Source organism: Aotus nancymaae, unplaced genomic scaffold (assembly GCF_030222135.1).
Source record: "Aotus nancymaae isolate 86718 unplaced genomic scaffold, 86718_ANA_hifiasm-v0.15.2.pri h1tg000039l, whole genome shotgun sequence".
NCBI lineage: Eukaryota > Metazoa > Chordata > Mammalia > Primates > Aotidae > Aotus > Aotus nancymaae.
In genome coordinates, this window is record NW_026988453.1 from 2,500,410 (window position 1) to 2,519,582 (window position 19,173).

The window sequence follows — 19,173 nt, forward strand, 5'->3', positions numbered from 1 at the left end:
AATAAAACATAAAAAGGGGTCAAGAAACACACAGGATTGGGGGATGATAGGTGTTATTTGAAAAAGAGTGTTCAAGGAAGGCCCTGCTGAGAAGGTGACATTTCAGAAAAGGCCTGAAGGCAATGTGGGAAAGAGCCATATGCATCAAGGCCATTTTTTGGATGAAAATCAATAATTTGGTTGAAAATACTGTGATCTGTTGTCCACGTATGCAGCCAGTATTAAAGTAGGAGAAATTCCTAGTACATTATTTGATAAAATTAGGATATAAGGTATCTCGGCAATTGAATTATGAACCAGGTTTGACTCAATAAACTTTAGAATGAATAAAGACACACACTTTGCTTGGGCAAGAAAGTTAATAATTATGTTAGCATGGAAACACAGATTAACAGGAACATATTTGGAAAATACTTAACAATTGCAATCTATTCTGTTTGAGTTAGTTGATACTGAGATGTCACTTTAAAAAAAAAAAAGAAAAAGAAAGAAAAAAGGCTAATTGGTTATTAGGCTTTATTCCCAAAGATAACATCCAGTAGTATCAAATTGCACTTGTATTTCTTGGAATCATGCTTTGAAAGGCATGCAAACCAGAGGACATTCAGTCATGAGAAAATAAGGTGCTTTTACACTTAGGATCCCACACAGCTACATTCGAAGAGGAGAAGCTTCCTTCAGAAAATATACTGGGTTAGTAATAATAAAACTGCTTACCTTATAGAGTTTAGTATTACTTAGTTTCATAGACACTAGATTGACTGAAGCCCAAATTTGTGAACCTAGTTTATATGAGCAATAATAGAAGGGGTCCAACTTGGTTTTTCGTAGGAAAGTCTTCTCTAGACTATCTAGATCAAGGAAAATAGGGGAAAACTATTAATAATTGTAGAACTAGCAAGGAGAATTAAATTTAGCTTGTTGCAGTTTTAATTTTACATTTAGCTTGGAGAATTAAATGTAGCAGGAGAAAACCCGGAGATTATTTGGAGAGTAATCATATCGGCCAAAGTTAGTTGATTCATAGGACTGTCAATCAGTAGAATTCCACTGGAGAGGCCTTTCATAACAGTAGGTCTTCATGAGGGAGGGTTAGGAACTAAGAGATGATGATATTAAATTGGGAGAAATATATACAATTACTACAAATCCAGTTCTCTTAGGGAGATAGTTGAAATCATTCAGAAAATTGGTTTTGTTTTGCTGTGTTTTTAGGTCTGAAATTTGTAGTCAGGGAAGGAAACCATTCTGTAAGCAATTTCAGCACTTGCGACAGCTTCAGGTTGTGGGCTGTGGCTCACGCCTGTAATCCCAGTGCTTTGGGAGACTGAGGCAGGAGGATCGCCTGAGTTCAGGAGTTTGAGACCAGCCTGGACACCAAAACGAGACCCTGTCTTGAAGAATACCAAACAAACAAACAAACAAACAAATAAATAAATAAATAAATAAATAAATAAAAATTAGCCAGGCATGGTGGCATGAACTTGTAGTCCTAGCTAGTAGGGAAGCGGGAGACTATGGCAGAAGGATGGCTTGGGCCCAGGAGTTTGAGGCTGAAGTGAACCGACTGTGCCACTGCACTCCAACCTAGACAACAAGCCCCCCCGCCAAAGAAGTCTATTTATCAATGACTATCATCACAGAGTTTGTTAATTTTATCCTAAAAGTCTACTATATGAAATTTTGGATAACCGACATATAGAAAGACTCTCCTGTAACACTGCTGGCAGGCTTTATCTGAATCTAAAACCCATGCTGCTACTCGCTCCACTAAGACAGCAGATCTAAAAATGGTAACTTCAGCATCAGCTGAAAAAAATAGATCCATCTAATATCTCCCATTTGGAATGCAGGCAACTCTACAATGGTCTCACCATACCAACTTGCTGTTTACCAGTATTAAGTAGAAAATAATAGCAAAAACAATTTTAGAAATATACTAAAAATGATGAATTAGGTTAAAATTAAGTAGTCAAAATGAAATGAAAAATAGAGTACTATAAATATTATTTCCTATTCTTGTTAGCTATGTAACCTTGAGCAAGGTATATAACCTCTTTTTATGTCAATTTCCTCATCTGTGCAATGAAAATAATAATATCTATCTCAAGGACTGTTGTAAAAATTGATAAAATGATCCATATGAAGCCCTTAGATCAGTACTCTGCAAACAGAAAACGATCAGTAAATATTAGTAAACATTTCCACTATTTTAATTTTGAAATACTTTTTTATACAACACAAAGCTTACGAAGGAAAATTGAAATCTAATAAATTGGTAAATTAATACATAAATGATAAAACAAGTAAAGTGAGAGAAAGAAAAGAATTTTTAAAAAACTAGAAAAAATGAATACTAAGATAAAAACAAAAATGAAGAAAGCTAAGATAAATTAAGAGACAGAAGTGAAAAGATTTGGAGTTGAGCTAAAATTATGGAAAAAACCCATTTAAAATGCAAAAATGTAAAATTAAAACTGCAACAAGCTAAAAGCAGATTGAAATAAGCAAAAGTACTATTCCAATATAATAAACATTTCTTCAGAGCTTTTTGAAGTGGAATTTCTCCCACCGCTTGAGGTCTAAGAGTTTCAAGTGATAACAATGACTTAATCTTGTATGTTTGAAAATCCCTCAAATAATAACAATAATAATTAATAATAGCTAACACTAAGTTCTTATGTGCCAGATAATATTCAAAATCTACATTTGTTGCCTCACTTGATTCTTATCACAACACTATAAAGTATGCATTATTAATATCTCTGCTTTACAGGTATATCAACCTAGGAAGTTAAGGACTTTGCCCAAAGTTAGATCTCTAGTACTGGGCAGAATTAGGCTTTCAAGAGTAGAGTTCAATGTAAAAGAAAAAGAGGCCTAGGGATATGGGAACACTGAAAAACTAGAAAATTGAAAGGCAGAAACAGGTATTCAGAGAGAAATTTGGAAATCCTTATGATTTGTCAGGTAAACACTCTTATCATCACTCCAAGAAACCTATTTTAAAGATCAATGTGAGTTTTCAAGGGCTTAGCATCAGATTTGTGGTTTTGGTTTGATTTGATGTAGTTTGAGATGAATGAGAATGTCAGATTGGTCTTGAAATAACAGCAGGACAAGTCCACAAGACCTATTACATGGGGTCACACAAAGATTGATGAAGGTTGTCAGAATATAACCACATATTAAAACCAAGATGTGTGCACATATTTTCTACCTCTCCCACTTCTTAACTGATCCCTATTTTGGGGTGAATAAAATTATTTAAGTACATATGACATGTTATATCATTTCATCAAGAGTTTACAGGAAATCTGTTTGTTACACATTAAGGTCTAAACGAAAACAGAAAGAAGGTCAAGGAGGGGAGAAGTCACAGAATTTCTTTCTTTTCTTTATGGAATAAATCATGGGAGAAACTGCAAAGACAGGTGGAAAGAGTCTTGTCAAAGCATTGTTGTATGTGTGTCCTCAGGCCCCTGCCACCTTTTGTGTAACAGTGAAGAAAAAAAAGAACAACAATTGCTTTCACATTTGGTAAATAAATATAAAAACTGTTCAGATTATAGTGTAAAATATTGCCTCCTGGGAACAAGTTGTTCATCTGGTAATCAAGTGAGTTTTGTATCATCATGGAATTGGAATGCTTTTGGTAAACTGTGTCCTTAGACAAGATCATATTCTCTATTTTGTCAAGAATTTAGAAAGAAAATTGCTTTGTCTTGATCAATATAGGGTCCTATAATTAATAAGTTAAGAAGAGAATATAGTGTTTCCTCTCCTTAAGTACTCCATAATTACTTATTTGTTTTTCGAAGTAAGTATCTGAAAGGCAAAATGAAAGGAAGGATAATAAGAACATTTGATTCTTGGATCTGTCATGTAAATAAACCTTTTCCAAGTTTACAACATAATGTCTATTATTATAATTAGAGCTTGGAAAGCTAATTCATAGAATAACATCAAACTTAACATTTTCCTGAACTGAATTGAACCTTTTGGGGCTCAGAGAAATTTAGTTCACTCCTTGAAGCCTTGAAAAAAAATATGCTGGTTTTAATTATAATGCCTCTCAGAAATAGTTCCTTGTCATTCTGTACTAACAAGGCATGTGTCAGACTAGCACGGTTCAATGCAATATTTCATGCTTCTTGCCTTTTGACCTCCTTCATTTTCCTCATGCTTAGTGTCTATAAATGATTAATTGATACAACACTAGGATTGATTGATATAGTAACAGCAGTAAGATATAAAAGGTTTTTTGCTCCTTTGTTATTCCAAGGAAGCAATGATAGTTCCAGTGGAGTTCCCACCGGGTTTGAGATACATACATCAATGCTTTGACAAGACTCTTTCCACCTATCTTTGCAGTTTCTCCCCATGATTTATTTCATAAAGGAAAGAAAGAAATTCTGTGATTTCCTCCCTCCTTGACCTTCTTTCTGTTTTTGTTTAGACCTTAATATGTAACAAACAGATTTCCTGTAAACTCTGTAAACAAGGAAGCAATGACAGTTCGGATGGAGTTCCACTCCAGAGGCAATGGCAAAGGGGCTTTCGATCGTCCCTGGAGGCTCTGTCCAGGGACTTTCTGAGTTGCTACAGGCTAGAGGCCCAGACCTGGAGGAACTGCCCGGCGAGGAGTTACGGGAACAAGCATTCACGTAACAGTCTGGCTACTCTTTCCTAGGGCTGCTGCGGTATGCTGGGGGTCCACTCCAGCCACTACCCTCTGACTTACAAAGCAGCAAAGACCCTAAGTGCCTTACTCACACCTCCAACAAGCTGCAGTTGACCCAAGAAGAGGAGGCCAGTCTGTCTCCCATGGGTTCCACACCCCCACTCTACTATTTGTCACCAGACAGGGAACCCCTGGCTTGGGCCTACAACACAGACCCTCCATCCTGGGCTGATTGCACTGAGCAACTGCCGGCCCACAGAGACTTCAGCCCTAGTGGAACTATTGGGCCTAATCTCTATAAGGCAGCCTTGAACATCACACTGGGCTGGTCTGACCTGAGCACTCCTTGGTCTGCTGGCATCTCCTGGGGCCCCAGCCTGGCCACGCCTACTTACAGTGCAGTCTCAGATACCTTGAGGGCCCGCACCATATCTTCTGTGCCAGTGGACCATGTTGGACAGATGGAGAGTTCCAGCAAAGAGGCCCCTACAGCCGCACACCAGCCTGCATGTTCCCTCTTCATACTGCAGATTCCTCCAAGTCACGGCCACACCCCACACTGCTTTGCTGGTACATGTCTGCACTCTGCCTTACTTGCCCTGCCAGAATGCAGGAGTGTAGTATGCCCCCCAACTCCAACTGACTGCCATTGTAGATGGAGTTTGGTGTTGACAGAGCCAGCAAGCTCTGCCCCGCCAGCACCCAGCCCTTACCCAGAGAACAGGAACCATTACACACCTTGAGTGATCACTACTGATGGCAGGTCAAAGAGAAGGCCCAGACCTGTGCCAGCCAGCACCCTGCCCCAAGTCAACACCACTTCCAGTGCAACTGTGTACACAGTCTCCAGAGGGGGCTCCCTACCTTCCCCCCCAGCTGCCTTGCCTCCACACTGTGGTGAATGCCCACAGGGAGGCGGGCACTCCTGTGTCTGCTAGCACTTTGCTGCAGCTGCCACACTTTGGCTCTACAAGTGCAGTGGACTCCAAACCTCAAGGAGCCAGAGAACAAAGTTGGGGTCCAATACTAGTCTCCCGAAGTTAGAGCTCACAATCTAGAAGCTGGGATCTGAGCATTGGCCCCCTAAAATCTCCCAGATTTGAAGCTAGTCAGCTGAATCCACCTTATATACCACAAACACTTAAGGTCATTAAATAAAAGAAAAAAAAATTCAAGGGTCACCAACCTCAAAGACTGAAGGTAGATATGTACACAAAGATGAGAAAGAATCAGTGCAAAATGCTGAAAACTCAAATAGCCAGAGTGCTTTTTTTCCTCCAAATGACCACATCACCTCTCCAGCAAGGGATCGGAACTGGGCTGACGCTGAGATGGCTGAAATGACAGAAGTAGAATTCAAGAATATGGATAGGTATGTAGTTCATTGAGCTGTAAGAGTACATTGTAATCCAATTCAAGGAAGCTAAAAATCATGCAGGAAGTGACAGACAAAATCATCAGTATAGAGAAGAATGTAATCAGCCTGATACAGCTGAAAAACACACTACAAGAATTTTATAATAAAATCACAAGTATTAATAGCAGAATACGCAGTAGAAAAAAATAAACTCAGAGCTTGAAGACTGGCTTTCTGAAATATGACAGGCAGACAAGGGTAGAGAAAAAACAAGAAACAGGAATTAACATAAGCACCAATAAATATGGGATTATGTGAAGAGACCAAATCTATGACTGATTGGTATACCTGAAAGAGACGGTCAGAATGGAACTGACTTGGAAAACTTTCCAGGATATCATCCATGAGAACATTCCCAACCTAGCTAGAGAGGCCAATATTCAAATTCAGGAAATTCAAAGAACCCCAGTGAAGTGTTTCACAAGAAGATCATCCCCAAGACACATAATCATCAGATTATCCAAGGTCAAAATGAAAAAAAATTTAAAGGCAGCTAGAGAGAAAGGACAGATCAATACAAGGGAAGCCAATTAGACTAACAGTGGACCTCTCAGCTGAAACCCTACAAGCTGGAAGAGATTGGGAGCCAATAGTCAGTATTCTTAAAGAAAAGGAAGTCCAACCCAGAATTTCATATTCAGCCAAACTAAGCTTTATAAGCAAAGAAGAAATAAGGTCCTTTACAGACAAGCAAATTCCGAGGAAATTTGTTATCACAGAACTTAGAAAGACTTCCTGAAGGAATCCCTAAATATGGAAAGGGGAGATCACTACCAGCCACTACAAAAGCACACTAAAGTACACAGACTGGTGAATTTAAAGCAACCATGTAAACAAGTTTGCAAAATAACCAGCTAACATCATGACTATGGGATCAAATCCACACATGTCAATAGTAACCTTAAATGCAAATGGGTTAAACGCCCCAATTAAAAATCCTAGATTAAACCATTTCTTTTCTCTTCTTCTGTTCTTTGCTTCTGAGAAATGTTGGAGAAAATTAAGTTTCTCTGGTCAAAGGCTATATTACAAAAATGCTATTTCTTTTTCTTTTTTTTTTAGACAGAGTTTCACTCTTGTTACCCAGGCTGGAGTGCAATGGCGCGATCTCAGCTCACCGCAACCTCCGCCTCCTGGGTTCAGGCAATTCTCCTGCCTCAGCCTCCTGAGTAGCTGGGATTACAGGCACACGCCACCGTGCCCAGCTAATTTTTTGTATTTTTAGTAGAGACAGGGTTTCACCATGTTGACCAGGATGGTCTCGATCTCTTGACCTCGTGATCCACCCGCCTCGGCCTCCCAAAGTGCTGGGATTACAGGCATGAGAATCTTCACTATTCTTAACCTCCTTCTAAGTCTCAGAAGCACATTAACTTCTTCCAAATTTAGAATTATTAATTACATCTTCCTTATAAAATAAAGCTTGTTGTCATCATGAAACGCTTATTTTTAACTTTCATTTTTAACCGTAGCAATGCTTTGGGATTTGTTTTTTCTGTTTGACATAATGCAAGTATATCAGCTTTCTGTTGATTAGTGTTTGCATTGTACAGCTATTTCTATTCTACTACATTTGACTTACATTTAAAGTATGTCTCTTATGAGTAACATAGAACTGAGTTTTGAATTCTTGACAGTCTCACAATCATTTTCTTTAACTGACATATTAACACGATTGCTAAAACATTTAGGCTTAAGTCTGCCACTTGCTTTTTCTGTTTGTCCCATCTGCCCCACATGCTCCCACCTTGTTTTGTCTTCTTTGGGAGTTTGTATTTCATTTTTCTAATTTCATTTTCCACTGGATTATTAAACATGCTTTTCCAATTCTTTTTAAGATATCATGGAGATTTCAGTATGAATTTCTTATGTATTGAAGTCAAATGTAAATTAGTACCCTCCCACTTCTCAGACAATGCTTTAATAAATTATTGTTAGGCCAAGCGTGGTAGATTATGCCTGTAATCCCAACACTTTGGGAAGCCAAGGCAGGTGAATCATCTGTGGTCAGGAGTTTGAGACCAGCCTGGTCAGCATGGTGAAATCCTATCTCTACTAAAAATACAAAAAAAAAATAATAATAATAAGCCAACGTGGTGGCACCCATCTGTAATCCTAGCTACTTGGGAGGCTGAGGCAGGAGAATTGCTTGAACTGGAGGCAGAGGTTGCACTGAGCTGAGAAAGTGCCACTGCACTCCAGCCTGGGTGACAGAGCGAGACCTGTCTCAAAGAAAAAATAATAATTATTAAAATAATAATTTATCTCTCTTCCAAGGTGAATATTATTCTTTCCTTGCAGCTCCTCAGAAATTATTTTAATTTAGATTTAGTTACCTATTTACTTTTTTCAATATTGTTTAAGCCTTCCTAAATCTCTGAACATTTATCTGGGATCATATTCTTCTGCCTGAACATACCTTTCGATATTTCTAAATTTCAGATCTGCTAACAACAAATTTTTCAATTTTGTTGTCTAAATATGCTTTTATTTTACATTCATTTTTGAGGTATAGTTTTAAGTAGAATTTTATTTGAACAACTCTAAGTTGACAATTACTTTATTTTATGCCTTTTGAATTTATCACTCAATTTTTCACTGGCTTTCATTGTTTCTGTATAGAAGTCAATAATTGCTGTTTGGGAGATAATATGTCTTTCTTTTCTGTGTCAGATTTTAACTTTGTTTCTTGTCTTTAGTTTTCAACAATTTTACCATGAAGGTGTGGTTTCCCAACCTTGATAAAAAACATCAGTCCACATAGTACTATGAACCCTAAGACATGTAAATGCAAAGAATATCACCCATCACTTCCATAGCTTGTCTAGCTTATTTTCAGGTTTGTTCTGAATCCCTAGATCACCATTGCCAAAAGTAGTGTGAACTTCCTCCAATGCTAACCATGACATGTGTATTTCTCATTTATCCATGATTCTGATATTTATTTCTCTACTTTATCTTCTATTTGGGCTCTAATCATACTCAAATATCTTCCATAGAAAAAAGTATTTTAAAATACTATAAATCTGTGTCTCTCTGCTAATTTCTCCTTTACTATAATTAACTTTCACTTAAATAGTTTTATTTTGAAAAGAAAAATCAGTCCCCATTCCTACCACCTTTTTCTTTAACCTTTCATTCATTTCTATACTGCAGTAATATAGATTTCTTCATACACAACAACCACGATTACTGAACCAATGGCTTTATTTCAATCTATAATCAAGTAGGCTTATCTGCATGACTTAGTGCTACTGAACCATCTCTTATTTGTTAAACTCATTTATCCCTCGGTATCTGTAACTCTGCTTGTTCTTCTTTCTCTCATTGCCTCTCTAAATATAATTTCTAAATATGGTTTTTCACCTCCTCCTTGTTTACCCATCTCTAAAAGTTTGTTTTATTTATGGTTGCTTCCTCATTTACCTTCACCTTTCATAAAATACTTTCTCTTAAGTAGCTATGTCTTCACATGTACCTTTTAAATGAATGCATTTTTATCTGCTGTTTAATTCTTTCTTCCGAGGTATGAGTCTCAAATTTCCAACTCATTTATAAAAGCTTCAGTTTTATCATTAGCTACCTCAATCTTAAAAAGTCTTAAATAGAACATAATTTCCTCTGTTCCCTCCACCAGACTTATCATACTTATCATGCTGGAAATATCCCATACCTCATCTCACAATATAAAATATCACATCTCCAAATTTGGACTAATCTTTGACCTCTATCTCTTTTTTTTTTTTCCTCTGTCAAATCCTTTTCCTTCACACTACTGAACTCTCAAAATCATATCCTAATCTTCCTTGCTACCTTCATAGCCCTAATAAATTTTTAATGGTGACTTAAATTTAGTGAATGCTTATAGAGTTCCAAGCATGCTATAATTATTACTTCACTTAAGCCTCATGACAAATCAATGAAACAGATATTCTCATCCCCAATTCAGAGATGAGTAAATTAAGACTAATAGAGAGTGAGTAACGTAATAAGGCCATGTATTTAAAAACTGGAACAGCTGGGTTTTAGACACAGAGATTTTTGCCAGTTAGCAACTATGCATGTGCCATGCTTTGTGATTTGCTTAGAGTAACAGCTTCATAAAGATTCTCTGTCTTCACACAGTCCTAACCAATAAGACCTCCAGATTTCTACTAGAATTATCTTCCTGAAGACAAATCTGATCATATCTTGTCCTGGCTTAAAACTTGTTTTGATGGCTCTCCATCGTGCACAGATTAAAATGACATTCTAATGCCATCAAACGTGTCTGGTTTAATTCATTCCTTGGTTGCCACTCTTTCCCCCTGCCAGTGCACCCTATATCATCTTCACCAATCCCCTTTCTTATCTCCTAATCTGAATTTACATTTATCCTTTAGTCACCCATATTCATCATCTTTCTCTGCCTGACTACCTCCTGGTTATGTACCTCTCCTCAAAGTTTGATTCCTCTATGAAATGCTCCTTCCACTTCCCTTACGTTTCTCAAAATAATATTAATGCAGTATCACTATGTATTGTCAGTTTTGCATATGTCTGTTAAATGCCACCTCCACTCAGTGCTACTTTAAGATAATATTATTTTTTTTTCATTTACACATCCATTAGGAAGCATTGGATTTACACCAATGAGAACTCAGAAAAGACTTTTTGTATACTCTGGACCAATGAGCATTACTAGACCACACTGCAAATGCAGAACCTTATCCCACATAAGTGAATGCGTTCTGCACTTTGTGTGTTTCATTGCACTGGGGACCTCTCTTTATACCACATATTATGTGTTCTTGTGGAAAGTTCTGATCTATCATGGATGACAGAAGCTGTGCAAATAATAATGCTGAACCTGCCAAAAGGAAACAAAGAGAGAGTTTCAAGTTGGATGTTAAAGTGAAACTTCTATAGAAGTTGTGTTTTCTTCAAGGGCGTGGTTTAAAAAAAGGACGGGATAGTAACAGCCGCACATAAGGAGCAGTAAGAGTCTTTGATATGATGGAGTTTCCTAAATATAAATGCATCCTGAGATAATACAGGCATAAGTATATGAATAGTAATCAGAGAAATAATGACTAGAGATATGCTAAGATTTCAGAATATTAGAAGAACATTTTATAAATGACTGACAATTCTTAATGCCAAGAATGCATCGTCACAGGAACAAGGCTATAATGATTCTTTAGAGTTAGGTAAGAAACCATGTTTTGTTCATATTGATTTTTTCAACATTTAACACAGTACCTGGCACTATGTATGAGCTGAACAAATATTTTTTAAGTAATTTAATTTGGCTCCCTTGCTATGCAAGCAGATAAGATCACCTGGGAAGAATGTGACAAGGAAAGAGGGCAGGGCAGCATAGTGGTTGAACATGTGGTTTCTGGATTCAGACTACCTGGTTCACATCCCAGCTCTACCACTTACAAGCTCTGTGACTTTCCCTATATTTTCCTTCCTTCAGTATTCTCTTTTAGACATTAAATAATTTGCAGGAACCCCAGTACCTATTCATGGGGTGGCTGTGACAATAGAATGACTTAATACATGTGAAAGTGTTTAGAAGGTTTCCTGACATTAAATAAACATTGATTGATTTTTTTCTTCTGAGACAACAAATACCTGAGGAAATCAGTACTTCAAAGAGAGATAATTGTGTGGGGAAGGGGGAAGAGAAGCCTGCAAAAGAAACTGAGAAAAATGTGGCTAGAGTAGTAGGAACGTGTGCACGCACACACACATGCCTGTGTATACACACACACAGGAGTGCACGATCATCAGGTCCAAGAAAAGGGAGTTTCTAGAAGGAAGTGAATCAGTTGTATTGAATGAGGGATGAAGTTAAAAAATGTAAAGATGCGGTATTAAATTGTAAGTGCATGAAATTAACTATAACTTTTTTTTTTACTGTACCACTGTAAAAACTTTGTAGCCACCTCCTGTTTTTACTGTGGTGAGCTTAAATGTTGTCAGAATCCCCTTAAGAAGCCATCTGAGATCCCAGCACTTTGGAAGGCTGAGGCGGGCGGATCACGAGGTCAAGAGATCGAGACCATCCTAGCCAACATGGTGAAACCCCATCTCTACTAAAAAATACAAAAATTAGCTGGGCGTGGTGGCATGCACTTGTAGTCCCAGCTACTCCAGAGGCTGAGGCAGGAGAACTGCTTGAACACGGGAGGCAGAGGTTGCAGTGAGCCAAGATCGCGCCACTGCACTCCAGCCTGGTGCCTGGCGACAGAGTGAGACTCTGTATCAAAAAAAAAAAAAAAGAATCCATCTGAGGCTAATCATCTCCACATGAGCAGTTTGTCTCCCCAATAAATTACATATCACAGTAAAAAGTGATTTAAAAAGTGATTTAAAAAAAGTTCTCACATATTTTTATTATGTTTAGTGCAATACTGTAAACCTTACATAACACTAGGAGGCCCACATGAAGTGCTGCTGGTGATACTGAAAGAGCTCCCAAGAAGAGAATTAAGCCATGACATTCTAAGAAATAGTTAAATTCCTTGATATATATCATAGATTGAGGTCTGCAACTGCAGTTTGCCTGTCATTTCAAGATAAATAAACAGTGTAAGAATCTGATATAGTTTGGATTTGTGATCCTGCCCAAACCTCATGTCAAATTGTAATCTTCAGTGTTAAGAGACCTGGTAGAAGGTGATTGGACCATGAGGGCGGATTTCCCCCTTGTAGTTCTCATGATAATGAGTGAGTTCTCCAGGGATCTTGTTGCTTAAAAGTAAGTAGCTGCCAGGCATGGTGGCTCACGCCTGTAATTCCAGCACTTTGGGAGGCCAAGGCAGGTGGATTAGCTGAGGTCAGGAGTTTGAGATTAGCCTGACCAATATGGTGAAACCCTGTCTCTACTAAAAAAAAAAAAAAAAAAAAAAAAAAATAGCTGGGTGTGGTGTCGTGTGCCTGTAGTCCCAACTATTCGGGAGTTTGAGGCAAGAGAATCACTTGAACCTGGGAGGCAGAGATTACAGTGAGCTGAGATTGTGCCACTGCACTCCAGCCTGGGTAACAGAGAGAGACTGTCTAAAAATAAATAAATAAATAAAGGGTGCAGTATCTCCCGCTTCACTCTCTTCCTGCTGCTCCAGCCATGTAAGACGTGCCTGCTTTTCCTTTCTCCTTCCACCATGATGCTTCCTGAGGCTTCCCCAGCCATGCTTCCTGGACAGCCTATGAAAATGTGAGCCAATTAAACCTCTTTCCTTTATACATTACCTAGTTTCGGGTGTATCTTTATAGCAATGTGAGAACAGACTAATGTAGAACCATTGTGAAGCCTTTGCTGCAGCAATGCCAGCAGACATAAAACCTTGCACTATTTGCAAAATAACTTTGTACCTCATATTGAAAAGGCAGCCTGTTTGTGGGTACAGGATTGCTATAAGAAAGGCATACTTACAAACCCCGGACCCATACCTATAGATGCTAATAGGATTTGAGAAAAAGTGAAGTCATTACGTGATGACTTCACGTCATGCAAAGGAGGGTAAAGAATCTAAACCTGGAGAAGTTTGTGCCAGTAAAAGATGGTTTGATAACTTTAGAAAGAAGTTTGTCTTTGAAAACATCAGGATGATAGAGAAGCAGTGCCTGCAGACCAAGAGGCGGCAGATGAGTTTCCACATCATTAAGAAAATCACAGAGGAGAAAGGATATCTACCTGAACAGGTTTTTAATGCAGATGAAAGTTCCATATTCTGGAAAAAGAAAAGCCACAAAGGACATTTATTAGTAAGAAAGAAAAGCAAGCACCAAAATTTAAGGCAGTAAGGAATAGGCTAACTCTACTGTTTCGCGTGTATGCAGTTGGGTTTCTGATCAGGACTGCCCTCATCTATAAGGCTGCTAACCCCTGAGCCTTGAAGGGAGATGATAAACACCAGCTACCAGTGTTTTAGTTGCACAATAAGAAGGACTGGACAAGAACCCTTTTTATGGATTGGTTCCATAAATGGTTTCTCCCTGAAGTCAGGAAGTTCCTCGCCAGTAAGGGACTATCTTTCAAAGTTTGTTTCATAAGCGGATTTTCAACTATGCAGGGATCTGCACTTCTAATCTCCACATTGTTAAATGGTCAACTATATATATTAGAACATCATTCAAAAATATATATAACAAACATCTAGTACCGCACTGTTGTGCGTGCAGTCAGTAGAGAGTACGGTGATAGTCCTACCATACAATGGAATTTGTAATCTAGAAGAGGAGTATAGAAAATGTGGGTATACAGGAAATACATATTAAAAACTTTAATGCAAAGCAGCAAGTAGCAAATGCACAGTAAATGCTGTTGAGTTTAGAGAGAGAAAGAGCTAGGGTCGTCAGAGAAGCCTTCTTAGGAGAAGAAATTTTTTATTTGAACTTATGAATACCTAGGATTTGGAAAACACTGATGGTTGGTTTGTTTCATTCCAGGTGAAAAAGAAAAGCTTTGTAGGACACAAGGGATGGAAAGATCTATAGAAGAAAATTGAAAATTTCTAAGAATATATATTTTGATATTTCTCAACATTTCCATAAAGGAGTATTTCAAGTGGGAACTACTTGCACATAAAAAAGCACTACACTAAATGAGAATAATGTAGGCCTTTGGTCAAGGTGTGGGTAGTGAGGATTGCTCTCACGCTTGTTTCACTCTCCTTTTGCACAGCTTCAGAAATCAGTAGAAACTATAAGAAACATCCTAAGAAAACCGTGGGTCTCAAGAGTAAAAAGGATTCTATCAGAGACTTCAAAAATCACGGCAACAGAAACTCTAGGAATTAATATCGATAGTGTTAGTAAATATTAATATCAAAAATAATGTCATTTAAATATCAGCATTGACAACATTAATGTTAATACTAGTAACAACGGCAGAATTAAGCACCAGTATCATTAATCATCAAATAGCTTAAAGCCTGACCTGAAAGCCACCATATCCTATTTTCCAAGAATGTGCAGCTAGAACCTGTAAAGAGGGTATGTCACGTGGAAGGTGAGGGCGGCGAACAAGACAGATATGTTTTACAACAGAACAAGTCTAGACTAGTCAGTATCTCAAAGACACTTCAAGTCCTTTGTGTATCAAAAATCTGAACCAATTGGAATGATGAAGGTAGAGCGGGGAGTGAGCCCAAAGGATATAGATTCATAAGACTATTTAAATCAAAAATTATCCCCCTCTATGCTCGTTCCTCTTTCTAGGTATTCTCAGCAATAGAAAGTAATAGTGCTCCTTACAATCTAGATTCAGAACACAGCTAATTCTTTAGCCATGAAAGGAGCAACCAATACATGCAAAAAGTTGAAGGGAATGTTTAAGCTGCTTTTCTTGACTTAATTCACAAACGTTTGTTGGGACATTCAGAAAAATGAGAAACTGTTAAGTTTGCCTGGTTTTGCAGAGCTATAAGCCTTGGAGTAGAGCCCACTGCTGCGTTCAGGTTTCATGAGAAGCCAGATTCAGGGTGAGTCTTGACAGTTGATCCATCATAAAACCTACTCCCACCTCCCTCTGTGCAAAGCTTACTGGAGAAAAGCTTAAATAAGAAGGAAGCGAGAAAATGGGGGTGAACAGAGGGTAGAGGTGGTGGGGGAGCTAGTACAGCTGTGGGTCATTAACAATAATCACTGCCCGCCAGCATGAAAGGAAGCAGAGCATGAGTACCCCCTTTTCGTCCCTTTCCCTGTAAGAAGCCATCTGGACAAGGCAGTTTGGAATAATCGTCAGTAAGGGAATTTTATTCTGTTTGACTTTATCTAAAGTTCTCTTGTAGGCCACACCATTGGTTTGGTTTTGGAATCTGGAGCTGAGAAGCCCCAAAATAAAAGCACACCTCTCAGTTTGCAGCACCACGTTGTTGTCCTAAATGAAAGTTCACAGCAGAGACGGAGCTTATGCCCCTCACTGGAAGATGGAGGGAGCGTGACTCACTGCAGAGGCCAAGGGCTCTGTGTTGCATTGCATTCTGATTTGGGTCGACAGGCCAGCACTATCTTTGCTGTCTGGTAAAAATGTTAATGTGCTTATAATTACCACTTTACTTAAAAATTCAGCTATAATATTTATTTAGCAATAAAATGATTTGAAGGAAATAGTTTCAAGGAAAAAGGAAACTCCTAAATTTTGGAGTATAAAATCTACTTATGGCTTCACTTTTTTGTCTGCAGTTTTCATTATTTCATTCACCAAAGTCATTCTGCACAAAATTTTAAATTAAAAAAAAATCCAAGCCATTATAATTATTCACTTAGTAGATGAAACAGTACTCTGCTACTTCTAATCCATTTACCATCTTTTAAATTTGTATTACACTTTGAAGATATAGAAATATGCTCTGTTATAGGAGTTTTTGTGTCCTTTTATTACTAGATAATAATAAAAACCTAGGGGTGGGGTATCGATTATTTTAATAATATAAGGATAAACTTGAATACTCAAAGTCAACTCTTCAACATCTCGTAAGTTACATATTGGCTCAAAATTGTTGGCTATAAAACAATATGTCAGGTCAATGAGTAAAGAGCAGGATTCTGTACTGTGGCATGTAAGATGCCCACAAATTGTCAAACATGGGCGGTCCATTAGGAAAATGTATAAGAATGGCCAAAAATTTAGGTATTCTCACCTAAAAAGAATAATTTTGTCCCCAAAGAAACTCCATATACTTTTTTTGAGCATAGGATGTATGTTGGAATCACAGTAGTAATAGCATTGAAGATGAGAAAAGATTGTGACATTAACAGAGAAAAATGATATTTTATCTAGAAAACAATTTCCTCATAGCAGCTTCTGCTTTATAATATTTTACAGAATCCTTAATATATAACATAGTATTTTAAAATAGTATAGATTTGCTAGAAAGACAGAGTATACATTTGATAGAGAAAAAAGCAAAACAAATATAATTTTATGCTTGATTATTTTTAGATATTTTTTAAAAGAATAGTTTTTGTTGTCATTTGGGTTTTAGTAATAGAAAAACACAAGAAATTGTATTTACTCTTATTCGCTGTATTAATTAAGTTATATATTTAGCTCTGTTTAAATTGATCAATCAAGACACGAGGCTAGAAAGCTGTTAATGCTGCCTTGATGTTCAAAACCTCTTTGTGTGACGGTTGACTCAGAGAATTATGTCAGTTAGATTTTTTTCCTCAAGATCTAACTGGCGCTTGGTTTACAAAACTCAAAATGAATCCAACAAAAATAAGCTGGAAAAGGACTAGCTGTCCTCATTTGTCCTGCTGTCCTCTTTTCAAGCTATTTTTTTCCTTTCGTGGTAAAGTTTTTACTTTGGGGTTTCTAAAATGCCACAGCTAGCTGTATTTACATTTTGAATACCTAGTCATGTGAAAGCTTTAATTCTCTATTGGCACAGCTTTGAATGATGTGTTTCTTTGAGAATGATCCAAATAGAATGTTCTGGACTCACAAACAGCTGATGCTACCTCTTATGTGTATGAAAAGAAAAAGCAGAATCTTCCCAGTAATGGAATGATTCTAGAATAATTTGTACTGCTGCTAGAATAATTCGTACAACTAAAATAATTGGATAGCTTTAAAGACAATGTTATTAGAATCTTATGTTCAGTTCTTCTTGTAGTGGCTGCCTGACTAGAGGGAGGACCTTGATAGAAAACAAATGTCATTATCAAGAGAAGTTGCAGCAACGTGACAGAATGAAAGGAAAAGAATATCACCTTAGAATTACTTAGGGAGCCTGTCCTTGAAAGGAAAGGCTTTGAGGCCTTTGAAGGGGCTTTAGTTACAAGGGTAACTAGTTCCGTCTGGGAAAACAAAATAATACCTGGGGATCTGGGATTTCAATGAATTTACAGGGGTGGCTGGTATGACTTGACAAAGTCTGCTGAAGCAGACAAGTCTGTATCATTACTTCTTGGGCCAATTTCCAGCCTGAGTAATAGCTGTATTCAAACTAAAATAGCTAATTGCTATAGCTAAAAATCTTTCTACTCAAGCTCAAGGCTGAGGAGTCACTTTTCTGTGAAAAACTGCTGTGAGAGAGCACCAGCCTTCCCTCTAATCTTGTACCCAGCCTCCAGGGACATCCTCCCCGACTCTGCCCTTCACTCCTGCTGCCTGAAATTCACACCTCACCTACTGTTTCCGTGACTTACTTCAGGAGGCTCAGAAACCCAGCTTCCATATTTTGAACATGTAATATTTGTGTACTTAAAACCTCCTCTCTGGTGTTTAAAAAGCATTTCAGAGTACTCGCACAAAGATTTCGCTCTTCTCCTTAGTTTCCCCCAACACTAATCTTTCCCATTTCAGTAAGTGGAACCACTGGCCCTCTGATGTCATTTCAGGAAGTGATGATTGATGACTATCTTTTTCTCATGCTTTACATCCGGTTCATCACTAATTCCTGTTAAGTCTACTCCCAGAATATATATTGAGTCCACCCACTTCCACTGCTACCTCTTTAGTTAAACCCATCATTACAGACAAATGTAATGACCTTCCCACTCCTCCCTCTGCTGCCTCTCTCATCCTCTATGACCCATTCATCAGACAGCATGCAAGGTGATTGCTTAAAAATGTGCCTCACAAACTCATTCTTCTTTGCTTAAAACCTCCCAGTGTCTTCCCTCTGCCCTTAAAATATATCTACCTTTCACTATAACTCCAAGACATTATATGAAATTTATCTTAACTCCCCTCTTCAGCTTTATTCCATACAATTACTGCTCACTTTGTATGGCCACTCTGGTCTTCTGTTTCTACAGCATGCCACATTTATTACTTCCTTGGAGCCTCTTTATCTACAGGAATTAAAAACAACCAGACTGTTAAATAAAATGTGGCACATATACACCACAGAATACTATGCAGCCATTAAAAAAATGAGTTCATGTCCTTTGCAGGGACATGGATGAAGCTGGAAACCATCATTCTCAGCAAACTAACACAGGAACAGAAAACCTAACACCACATGTTCTCACTCATAGTGGGAGTTGAACAATAAGAACACATGAACACAGGGAGGGGAACATCACACGCCAGGACCTGTTGGGAGGTGGGGCATTGGGGGAGGGATAG